This window comes from Lactuca virosa, chromosome 2, assembly GCF_052849685.1.
Source record: "Lactuca virosa cultivar CGN04683 chromosome 2, Lactuca_virosa_CGN04683_v6, whole genome shotgun sequence".
NCBI lineage: Eukaryota > Viridiplantae > Streptophyta > Magnoliopsida > Asterales > Asteraceae > Lactuca > Lactuca virosa.
In genome coordinates, this window is record NC_136427.1 from 200,883,992 (window position 1) to 200,897,406 (window position 13,415).

Sequence of the window (13,415 nt, forward strand, 5' to 3'; positions counted from 1 at the left end):
ATGCTTAAAGTTGTGGATTAAATGTTTTTCAGGTTGTTCACATAAAGAACCCAAAAGGACTGTACACTCGCATCAAAGATTTGGTTTCTACTGTTTTGTAATTCAACTATGTAAATCTTATGATTTTCGAATATATGAAGGTCAATTATAAATTTTCAGTTAAAGGGTTTAATTGTTAATCTATTTTGAAAATGAAAACTTTCTTTGTAATTATCGGAACGTTACAACAAATACCTATACTTGAAAAAAGATACATTGTAGGTCTTGTATAGATCATCAGGTATGGATGTGGAGGGTATTGAAAGAAATGCATGTAAAGAAAGTATTAAGGTAATGCAAAAAGGTTATGGTTTTCTAGTGTTCACGTCTGAGTCTGAATTTGAATCAGACAAGCTCCGAAGGATGCCAGTGATGTTCATGGAAGAAATGATATTCCTATTCTAGACTTGGATAATGGTATTAGTAACATGTATGTGAATTATCGGATTGCAAACCATGGTGTGGATGTTGCTCCTGTTTCATGTTTCACGACTAATAATCGATCATCATTCTCTAGGATGGAATCATGTTCCTCAACTTGACATCCTTGCTCTAGAATATAATGCTTTTGTTTTTAGGATTTAGATCTCACTTTTGTGGGAAAAAATGATGGCTGGAAAAAATTGGTTGCGGTCAGGACTAACTATGGCGGCCGGAAGCAATGGAGACATGTGGTGATAAGGTGAAAGAATAAACGATTAATCAACATTAGAAAAAAATAATGTATTCCACAAAATAAGTTACTATGTTTTGGTAATAAAGTTTTAAATTACTATGGATCGGTAATTATTTTTTGAGAATACAGCCCCTTTGTATAAAACTCAAATGTACGGTCTAGGCTGGTAAAACTCAATTATACCATGTTTGGTAATTAGTTTTAGAACCACATTATTTTGGTAATTATTTTTTAGAAACTCGCCCTTTTGGTACAAAACTAAACATTCAGTTGTAAAATCGTGTTCTTTAATTGTGATTTCAAGATAGAAATCGGCCTCATAAAATCCGTTACAAAACCAGATTGTAGTACTCATTTCAACCGGATCCCTATAAGGCGCACTGAAACTTGTCATTGTTCATGTTATTTATTTATTTTTTCTAGAATAGGCCTTAATCAATTAAAGGTTTATATTTCTTAAACTAACGTAGTAAACGGTCACCATGAAGGCCATTAGTCAAGATCCAAGGGTGATGACAAACACAAGTTATTTTTTGACTTTTCTGAACCACATATTCCATGATGCTATGACTTCAAGCAACCTGTCTTTATAATATTAAAAAACTTGTACACAAACTCCGGAAAAAACCAATTGCCATGTTACTTTTTTGAGCACTAGGTTTTGAAATCCTCATCGATCTCTTCTTTTATTTTTATCTTTTTCTTAATTCCTAAAGATTTTCACTGTGGTGACTGGATAATGGCAATCTTGGTGGTGTTCCTTGTATTATTTCTGATTAACCCAGGTGTTTCACAGACAAACAACAGCCAAAACGATATTAACACACCCATCAGATCATTCTGTGGTCGTAACCCTCCGATAATTCTATCAAATTTTGTCAACAACCGCAATTCTACCCTAGCTGAGATCAGAAGAAAACTTTCAAGCAACGATGTCTTCTATGCTACAGCAGAGAGTTTATCAGAAGGAGACTCGGTCTTTGGAGCTGCCCAGTGCAGAAACTACCTCTCCGCAGCTCAGTGTGTGGCTTGTTTTGATGCGGGCGTGTCTCAACTAATCAGCTGCCTTACTGGCAATGGCGCTTATGTTTTCTTGGATAACTGCTTTGTCAGGTACACGTTTCTTGTATCTACTATTTCAGTGACTAATATATATTCTCATGTGCAATTGCTCGGCTATTAATCCAGTTTTTATTTTAGACATTAATCCAACCTCTATGCCACTTTATTTAATCATATAATTCGTCCGTTCTAATGCTTCTCATCCATTGTCTTGTTTGTTTGGCTGAGAAATTGAGCAACTCCTCAAAATTGTAGCAATTCAGTTTCTGTTCTTCTTACTTTTTTTTTTGGAATTTTAAGATTGATTACTTTATTTGTTTCCTTTGTATGGACTAAAATATTCTGTTGACAAACTAAGAAGATAAAAATTGTGTTGCCTATTACTGTCGGCAACGGAGGCCTAACTGTTGGTCCTTTTTTTTTTCTTACTGTCATCGTATTTTCCTCAATGCGTATATTTACTCCATTTCATTTCATCTAAAAATATACACAATAAAATATAGTCCATGGTAATATAATAATAAAATATAAAAATTACATTGCAATAAAATTATTTGTAACAATTATATATATATATATATATATATATATATATATATATATATATATATATATATATATATATATATATATATATATATATCAATGTTGTAAAATCCCGACCATGTCCCGATTAGTCCTACGAGCTACCCGACCGACTATAAGGCGTCTAACGATTACTCATTCATGCCTATGAAATGAACGAAGAAGTAGCAAACAATGAAAATTTAACACTTTGAGAAAAAAGTTTTATCTCAATAAAAAACATTCGAGGAATAATTAGTGTTGTATTATAATATTAACTTATTTTATTATAATATTAATGTTATTTACCAACTTTGTTATGATATTTGCCGTATATAATTTTTTTTGTAACTTCAACGAATTAGATATTTATGGTCCCCGCTTAAAGGATTAATCTTTGTCTTGCCGATTAATCATTTAACTTCAGTCCACTGATTAAATAATATCGAGCGTTTTTTACAACCTTGATATATATATATATATATATATATATATATATATATATATATATATATATATATAATATTCTAACTTCAGTCCACCGATTAATCATTTAACTTCAGTCCACTGATTAACTTAATGTGAGACCGCCTAATTTTGTGAGACAGTGAGACCACTTTTTTCTAGTGAAATATTCTAATATTCTAATGTTAATAAAAATTAATTATGTGTAATATTCTAATATTTTAAAACAATAATTTTAACATATTCTAAATTAAAATATTCTAAAACATATAATGTTAAAATATATTGCATATTCTATTTTTACGAACAATATAATATTAGAATATTTCAATAAAAAAATTTAGTCACACGGTCTCACAAAATTATGTTCGTTTATATATATATATATATATATATATATATATATATATATATATATATATATATATATATATATATATATATATATATATATATATATATATATACAACAATTAACGACTTTATTTATTTCATTGACCGAATAGTTTAAAAGGAGACAATATACACCTATTTATCATTTAGTAAATGAATATTTAAATATCATGTCAACAAACCTATAAAATATTTTTTCTAACAATGATTACACCATCATACCATATGGGTCGGCTAAAATTAACGACATATAAGTTATTAATTTTTTTAAATAAATCATTTTATTAAAAAAGTAAATTTATGTTTTGGTTTATTTTATAAAACAATATTAAATTATACAATCACATCACACACATTTAATAAAAAAAATGTATTGCACAAACTCAATCTTAAAATAAATCCATTGGACTTTCGATATAATTGGTCAAAATCTATATATGAAAACCATTATTAAGAGCATCTCGTATAGGTTGGTGTTATATCACCATTTTACATGTCATCTCAATCTTAACATCACCGTAACACCACGTAGAAAATGGTGTTCCTATGTTATAACATGTTAAAATGTAGAGAGAGAAAGAGAGTGATATGAAGGAAAATAGCTTTGATTGGTTCTTAATTCCCGTTTTGATATGTTGTAACGCCAACGAGAAGCAACATAACATGCAAGGAGGGTGGTGTTCACCATATTTTGACCGCATTATGGGGCTGCTACCTCAACAATAACGTCGTTATGGAGACCCATACCCTCTAAATAATAAAAATGACGGCCAAAATATTTTCGAGAACAATAGGCTTGAATAAGTTGTCTACAAAACACAATAGTCGTCGTTTGGGTGGGGCAGTAAGTCGTTATTTTGCGTTGGGTCCAAGATGGGTTGTTCCTTAATGGGGCCACCTAAAGTATATGTCGTTGAGTAGGTTTCGTAAGTTGAAAAATGAGATTATCGCGATGAAACCGTTTAAGTATCGATTGATATTATATAATCAAAATACAAGATATGTGATAACATTGGATCTACCAAACTATATCCTATGTTTACAATAAATACACATTCAAACTAATCTATCCTTTATCTATTACGAAACACGTTTGCATTCCCCTTCAATCTTAACCTTTACATGGTTGAGATTGTGTCTTAGATGTTCCAACATGTTCTTAGTTGTGGGCTTAGTTAAACCATCAGCTAGCTGATATCCAGAAGATATGAATTGAACATCAAGAACTACCATTGCTACCTTTTCTCTAACAAAATGAAAATCTAATTCTATATGTTTTGTACGGGCGTGGAATATCGGATTTGCTATTAAATATGTTGCTCCTAGATTATCACACCATAGAATTGAAGGTCTTGGTTGTCTAGCACCTAATTCTTTAAGCAAGGTTTGCAACCATATTACTTTTGTTGTGCCATTTGCAAGTGCCTTGTAATCAACCTCTTTAATAGATCTTGACACGTAGGTTGTTTGCGAGAGCTCCAAGAAATCAGATTAGGTCCAAGAAATATTGCATAACCACCTGTAGATAGATGATAGTCCAAACACACTACCCAATTTGCATCAGTAAGATACTTAAAAGTGTTGAATTTGACTACCTAAATCTGAGTCATGGGTTATTGTGCCCTTTACATATCTTAGAATTCTTTTCACTTCCTCCAAATAATGTTTGTTGGCTTCGAAAGATATTGACACACCTTATTGACAACAAAGGAAATATTGGGTCATGTGAATGTAAGATATTCAAGACCTCCAACAATACTCCTATATTTGAATACATCTTCGTCATTGAGTAGTTTTCCATGATCCCGATAGATCTTTTTTGTCACTAACATCGGGGTTGAAACGCTTTTACAATTCTCCGTATGAAAACAGTGTAGTATAGTAGGAGCATACTTGTGTTGAATTAATGTTATTCCTCCTGAATTGTGAAGAACATCAATCCCGAGAAAATAACGCAGCCGGCCAAGATCTTTGATTGGAAAAGAAGTGGATAAGGCATGAACTAATTTGGTAATCGTTGAAGAAGATGACCAAGTGATGACGATATAATCTACATAGATAAACATGTATATAGTGATGTCATTATAATGAAAAACAAATAAGGAAGTTTCTACTTTGGAAAGCCGGAAACCAAGTTGGAGCAACTTATCATTAAATCTAGAGAACCAAGCTCTAGGAGACTGTTTGAGACCATAGATGGATTTTTTCAATTTACACATAAAATGAGGTCTTCGTGGATCTTCAAAGCTAGGGGGCTACTGTATATAGACCTCCTAATTTAGAAAATCATGGAGGAACACATTACTAACATCAATTTATCGAAGAGGCTAGCGATGTGAAACAACTAAAGTTAGTATCAAACGAACTATAGTAGGTTTAACCACAGGGCTAAAGGTGTCCTGTTAATCAACACCATATTGTTGGGTAAAACCCCGTGCCAACAATCGAGCCTTATGTTTATCAATGGTGCCATCATGATGTTGTTTTAATTTAAAGATCCATATGCAACCAATTATATTTACACCAGGTGGTCGAGGAACTAGGGAGCAAGTTCAATTTTGTTGCAAGGCAGCAAATTCAGCTTCTAAAGCTTGTTTCCAAGCTGGGTCAAATAGACCAGTATGGTGTGAAGTAGGAGTAACTAAGCATGCTCGCTTGTTAAAATCATAAATAACAGTGTCGTCCATAAATTTGCACGGAAAGAATTTGTCGGCACGAACACATGTTTGAACGGCTAGTAGAGATGGATGGGGAGAAGCATCGATAAATGGTTAAGAACAGGACTGTCAACATGGGGCTGGTCCATAATGGTGCTTAGGTTGCCATGATTGTGCTGGTCCTCATCAGTGAGTATAGGGCCAACATTGGGTTAGGCCTGACTAGTTACTGGTGGTGGTGTTGCAGGTATGGTCCCGTCAGATTGGTAAAAAACCGGTAATGTTGTTGATGTCGGACCTATAGCTACATCACAACTGTTAAACAAAAGCATGGATAAATCGTAGGCATTCATACTGTTATTTAAAATTTTTGGCTCATTTTTGCGGGAAGGAGACAACTGGAGATGAACTTAAAGGTGTAGTGGTAGTATTTGAACGCGCAAAAAGAAAGGGAGATTCATCAAAAACAACATCTCAAGAAATATAGACATGACCTGTAGTGGCCTTTATGGATCGAACTGTAACCAAGAAATGTGCTAATTTTGGAACGAAACTCAAGTTATCATGAGTTCTACTTGCGTAAACTTGGCCAACATGCACAACAAAAGGTGCAAAGAAATGAGTAATCAGATTTGAGTTTGAGGAGTTCAGTATCAGGGGCTAAATTGTTGGTTGTTCGATTGGGCATTCGATTGATAAGGTAACAGGATGTGTGAAAAGCTTCATCACAAAAGCGAAGAGGGATTGAAGAGTGAGCTAATAGGGCTAACCCTATTTCAACTATGTGGCAGTGCTTTCGTTCCAACATCCCATTCTGTTGTGAGGTGTGAGGGCATGAGACACGATGTGATATGCCTACATGTTGAAAAATATATATTGATGAAGTTTATGATACTCACCTCCCCAGTTAGATTAAACAATTCGAATATTAGCATTTAAAAGATGTTCAGCGTGATTTTTAAAGTTATAAAAAATTTGTTCAACATTAGACTTATTTTTAATGATATAGATCCAAGTGTAACGACTATAATCATCCAAGAAACTGACATACTATTTAAAACCACCATTTGATACTTGAGTCGCTCCCCAAAAGTCAATGTGGACAAACTTAAGAGGAGATGCAGTAACATGAACATAAGTTTTGTAAGGTAGATGATGACTCTTAGTACGTTGACATGCATCACAAACAGAAAACTTATTATCAAAAGAACAACCTAAATTATTTGACTGTATAATAAACTTGACTATTGTTGAAGTGGGATGACCAAGACGCTGATGCCATTGGGAAGACGAGACTCTAAGACTGAATGATACACTATGAGGGGTACGCATGAGTGGAACTGGGTAAAGTCCTCATTTGCTTCTACCGAATAGTAGGGTTCTGTTCGTGACCTTATCCTTAACAAAGAAAGCATGTTTGTAAATTGCAATGAAAACATCATTATCAGAAACAAGTTTGTGCGCATACATTAAATGTTTGTTATTATGAGGAACATGGAGGATATTTTTAAAGTTAAGAGATGTGCCTAAACTACAAATTGTTGCATGACCAATATGAGAAATAGGCAAACCTGCTCCATTTGCAACTTGAACTTGATCCTTGCCATGGTATCTTTCTTGATTTATTGTGAATCGATCAATATCACTAGTGAAATGGTCTGTAGCATCGTTATCAATGTACCAAGTTGAATTAATATTGTAGTTGCCTGTCGTGACGCTGTTTCCTCCATGATACTCTTCAGACTGATATGCATGATTAAACTTGTTTCTACAGTTTAAAGCAATATGAACTGAGATTCCACAAACTTATCATCTTGGTCCTCCATTACTTTTGCTACAGTCACGGTTGCCATTACCCCTATAGTATGATCTTTTATTATGGTTTGAAGAGTTGTTGTAGTTTCTGCGAGAAGGATTCTAATCTTGACGAGTCACATTGTTTTCTGAAGATGAAAACTCCATGATGTTGTTGTTGGCTGCACTAGCTTGTGCCTCAAGAGTGATTCGGTAAGAGTAAAATTTTGGAAGTGTAATTGTTTGTTGATTTCTCAAGATAGTGCTTGTTGTCTACAAATCACTGTGACCTGGACCCAAACCAGCTAAGATATAGCCAATCATTTTTTCTTCTATTATAGGATGTCCTATGTTTTCCATGGTGTCTGCATATCTGATTATCTTCTTGTAGTACTCTGATGCCGTGAGATCTCCTTTCTTAGTGGTTGATAACTTAGTTCGATTATGGATGGTGTTTCCTTTATGTTGAGCGGAAAACATCGTGTGGAGTGTTCTAGGTTTGCGACGGTTACATACCTTAATGAGGATGGTGTTTCCTTTAGTTCAACCGGCCTTTTAGATGATTGATGAGAATGTGTTAGACTATGACAATGTAGGGTACACAGTTTTGGGTTTGCGACGGTTACATACCTTATTGACAAATGACAGGTAGTGTCTGAAATGAACTTGGAGATTGTTGAGTTATAGGGTCAAGTTATTTCCAAAGGAATGTATATGTCGCTATAAGCCTATAATGACCCAAAATTACATGCACGATCTATATAAAGAGCACAAGGTAATTCGAAACCCCATCACAAAATCAAGACAAAATCTCTCAAGTTCTACAATAGACGTAGCACCATTTCCCTAATCGTGTAAACCATATGATTTTTCTGTTATTTATTTTACCTCACATCTTAAATTTTTGGTTTGTGGGTGTATCATATATTGTTTTCTTCAAGCTGTGAAATAATCATATTTTTATCATATTAATTCAACAAGTTTTGGGATAACATCGCTAAAAAATCAAAGTCGTTTGTTGTTCAGGTACGAGAACTATAACAACTTCTACACTAACCCAGATGCGGTCGAGGATGTCGGTATAGCACCACTTTAATTATGTGGTAATCAGTCGGCATCTCAGCCAACTTTCACACAAGATGTAAATGGCTTGTTATCCGATATTAAAGATGCCACTCCAAAGACCTCTAATTTCTATGTAGCATCCATAAGGAAAATCACAAATGGAAATGGAACTGTGTATGCGATTACACAGTGTGTTGAAAATACAAGCCAGACCATATGCCAAAACTGCATCAATGCAGCATATAACGATCTATCTAATTGTCTTCCTAATACTGAAGGAAGGTCTATCTACATGGGTTGTTTTTCAAGGTATTCAGAGAATCCGTTCTTCAATGATAACCAAACAATAGACATCACAAATCTCTTAAAAGGTTAGGCCACTTCTTGACGTTTCAAGCTTATTTGTTTGTACTTGAATACATTAATTGCTTCCTTAGCGATTCATAATAATATAACAATAGTTGATTTTATAAATTTTATATGATCGTATATGATAGGGCATTCAAGTAATGTACCCAAAATTGTTGGAGCAATTGGTGGTGTAGGTCTTCTATTTATTTTGATCGTTTCTTGGTTATTGATTCGACTATGGAAGAAGTCTAAGAAGACAGAAGAAGGTAATTGTGAAACAATGTACTGTTTCCCATAATCTTTTTCTTAATGAAATATTATTCATATCATAACATCTATGTATATCTATGTGGATCATGTGATACCTTTATAGGCGAACCAGATCTGGACAGGGGAATTAACTACAATTTTAAACAGCTACAATCAGCAACTAATAATTTTAGTGAAGATAATATATTAGGGAGAGGAGGTTTTGGTGAAGTGTTCAAGGTACCAAAAATGAACATTGTGTATTACATTGTTGTATTACATTATCAGTGAGTACTAGAGTCAAAACATGTTTACTTATTAAAGAACTAAAAGATACACATTGGTTTTAGTATCAATTTAATTTCATATATTAGAGATCTAACGGGATGACTAGGATATTTGCTTTCTATTTATGTTTGAAGCAACTACATTGAAACTTAAGTTAAGAATGTGACTAATTTCTTTGATCTGTACGTATGCTTTTTTTAGGCAGTTCTAGATGATAACAACATTGTGGCAGTTAAGAAAATTGAAGTAGGGCATACTAATAAAGCAAAAGAAGAATTTGAAAATGAAGTGAAACTTATAAGTAATGTTCACCACCGAAATCTTCTCCGTCTCCTGGGATGGTCCAGTGAAGGATCAAATCTACTTTTGGTCCTGGAATACATGCCAAATGGCAGCCTAGACAGATTCTTATGGGGTAAGTTGCATGTACATAGTTAATGATGATTATAATACTTGAAATATATAGATTGTAATACTAATAAAAATGTCTTGATATATAATGGAGGTTCAAAAAAGGGGACTTTGAACTGGAAACAAAGATATGACATAATATTTGGGTTAGCAAGGGGTCTTGCTTACCTTCACAATGAATTCCATGTGAAAATCATTCATAGAGACATAAAGTCAAGCAACATTCTCCTTGATCATGATTTTCAACCAAAAATAGCTGATTTTGGGCTGGCAAGGTTTCAGCCAGATGATCTAACTCATATTAGCACCAAGTTTGCTGGGACATTGTAAGTTTGATTAATAGTTAATTATATCTTTTCATTGGTTGCATAACGAATCTAATTATATTCTTGATGTGTTATTGTTGTATAATAAAATGCCAGGGGATATACAGCGCCAGAATATGCACTCCGTGGTATTTTATCGAATAAAGTTGATACTTACAGCTTTGGTATCGTGATTCTTGAAATTATTAGTGGACGAAGGTGTACTGACATGAACACTGAAAATCCATCCATGGATTACCTCCTAAAAAACGTGAGATATCACCCTGATACGCATTTCCATTTTCTATTTGTTTTTTATTTTATTTTATTATATTTTCTAATAATGATATTCGTGAAAGTAGTATCTAGCAAGAAGGTAATTTTTTTAAATGGATTCAATAGCTACATGCATGCAATCGGCTGATTTTCACACATATATTCACATAAAAACTGATTTTCAAATTGGTTGTGGTATGCGCAACTCTTCGGTTCTATTATATGCATGCCTTCTCTTTCACTAGTTTTATGTTGTTAAAAGTATGATATTTTTTAAATTCAACAATGTTTCATATTTTCCCTAATTGGTGCAACATAACAAACAAGGTATGTGTCATTTTACCAATTTAGGTAACAATATTTCTTTTTTCTTTTAACAATTTATCAATCTATGCAACAATGTTTCATTATAATACCAATTTATGCAACAAACACCAATTATATAAAATTATTTTAATATGTTACCAAGTTTAATAGTAAAATGGTGCATATATTTGCATATCTTTGTCCAACAATGAGACGTTGTTGCATAATTTGTCTAAAAGCTATACTCTATTGTGTAAATTGCATAAATTGAGAAGCTTGTAAAACATCATTGTACAAATATTCATTTCTCCATATATAATCCATCGACAAGCAATGTAATTTTTTTTCTAGTTGATGAATGCTAAAAATTCACATCGATGCACTAGACTTAACTTTAGAAGTTGGTTGTCTTTAATTCACGTCAAGTATTACCATATTATTGCCTAGACTCGTTTAAAGTATTTTTCATAATTTTTAATATTAGCTCATGAAATGTTTTCCTATTATTCAATGAACAGGCTTGGAAGTCATACGAGAATAAGAATCATATTAAGTTTATTGATGAGACACTGGATGTGAACCTTAACCAAGAGGAACATATGATGCAAATCATTGAGATTGCTTTGTTATGCACTCAATCACCAGCTTCTAAAAGACCAACCATGTCAGAAGTTGTTTCGATGCTAACAAATCGCCAATCTGTGGGGAATAGACAGCTTACCAGACCTGCTCCCATTAATCAAGATAGGAGGATTCAAATAGGCTCTTCAAATAAGGCAAACAACATTGGTATTTCTGGAATACCAAAGGAATTAGAGGCAAAAGAAAGTGCATAAGTATATGAAAAAGTTGACATGATGGAGAAGGGGTTCAAGAATATAGCAACAGTCAAGTAATATTTTTCTTCAAAACATGATAGTCCTTATGTTATCCACAATGGAGGTTGAATGAAATGAGTTGAATGGAGTGCCATGTAGGAGAGAGAACATGTGTTTTGTATTCAATTCATAAAAAAGCAAACATTTTACACTAAGAACTTCTATGATGCGTTCAATCTTCATTGAACTTTACCCTCTCTCTCTTCAATATTATATTCAGTTTTATTCTATTAAACCCTCATTCAACTCTCATTGTGGATGCCCTTAGGGTTGATCAATCATGTTGTGTTTCATGTGTCTTATAAAAGTAAAAAAGAACCAAAATTAGGTTGTTTGTTATTTTTTGGATGTATATATGTGATTAATTGTCGATCATGAGTTGAATCTAAATACGATAATACATTGCAATTTTTGTTTAATTGATCTTTTACTATTATACACAACTGACTAGTCTACTCTAATAAATGAAAGTTTTTTTTTGCCACATGTCATACTCTCATTTAATTGGTCAAATGTTATTTTTTGGTTATTTTCAATTAATTTTTTTCTACATGCTATTTTATGGTTTTTTATTTTAATAAATTTCACATTATAATTTAATGTAATAATTACAATAAATGTATTAATAAATGAATATCAGTTTTATTAATGGACTTACCTTCTTATTTCAAAATAACCAAATTAAAGCTTATTAGTTTATTTTTTTATTTATTTAAATTTAAAAGATAAAAAAAATCAATTTTAATAATTCATTATTTTTCTTATTTTCTTATAAATCCAAAGTTTTTAAATATTTAGATCTTTATATTTAATTTTTTTTAATTAACCCATGTAATACATGGGTTACACCTAGTATGAATAATGAAGAAAAGTTAAGAGGAAGTGATTCGTGGACGATAAACTTTTTTCGGTACACAACAATTTATGTTTTGATAGGATGGTACAATACAACATTTTAAAGCACAAGTTGTTGTGTACAAATCAACTTCCAAAATTAACTTGCAACGGTTATTGAGGGATTAATGAAAAAATCTAATTACGAGACAATATGTTGCTACATAACATTGGTTCCGTTGATTAGCAAAAGAATGATTTTCAAGAATACGTTGTTAAATTAGAAATAATCACAATGCTTGATTGTTGGTCGTTAGTAAACACTGCATCTTGTAATTTATCCATTCCTTGTTAACCGTAGGGGGCAAAATAGAGAAAATGATCATTGCCCTATTAACTATATATAAAAATAATATGTTTTTTTCTACCTTGAATTTCATATAAACTAAAAGTAGTAGACCATGTCTATATGCATAGAAAGCTTTACACCATCATGCATCATACTCAAGTAATTTCATCATCCATTTCAATTTAAGGGCCCATGAAGTCCTGATCTTATAACCCATCCATTACAATTTCCGGGCCCATTAAGTCTTTATCTTCTAACCCATGATCTGCAAAGTTTACTTCGACGTTTAAGGTACTTTCAAGTAGGGGTGTAAGTGAGCCGGGCTATTCGTGAGCTACTCGGGATCGACTCGTTAAAAGCTCGACTCGAGATCAAATTAAACGAGCCTGAGCCGAGCTCGAGCCTAAATACGAGGCTCATTTATTAAATGAGCTCGAGCCGAGCTTCAATTCA

At 32.8% G+C, this 13,415-nt stretch overlaps 1 pseudogene across 1 annotated transcript; it reads left to right on the forward strand.

Moving 5' to 3' along the window:
- Positions 1-1,252: 1,252 nt before the first annotated feature.
- Positions 1,253-12,187, forward strand: LOC145160009 (cysteine-rich receptor-like protein kinase 2; annotated as a pseudogene). Its single transcript, XR_013737981.1, has 8 exons — positions 1,253-1,828; positions 8,677-9,086; positions 9,213-9,332; positions 9,440-9,555; positions 9,805-10,018; positions 10,109-10,340; positions 10,437-10,590; positions 11,420-12,187. The product of XR_013737981.1 is annotated as a cysteine-rich receptor-like protein kinase 2 (transcript).
- The last annotated feature ends 1,228 nt before the right edge of the window (positions 12,188-13,415 follow it).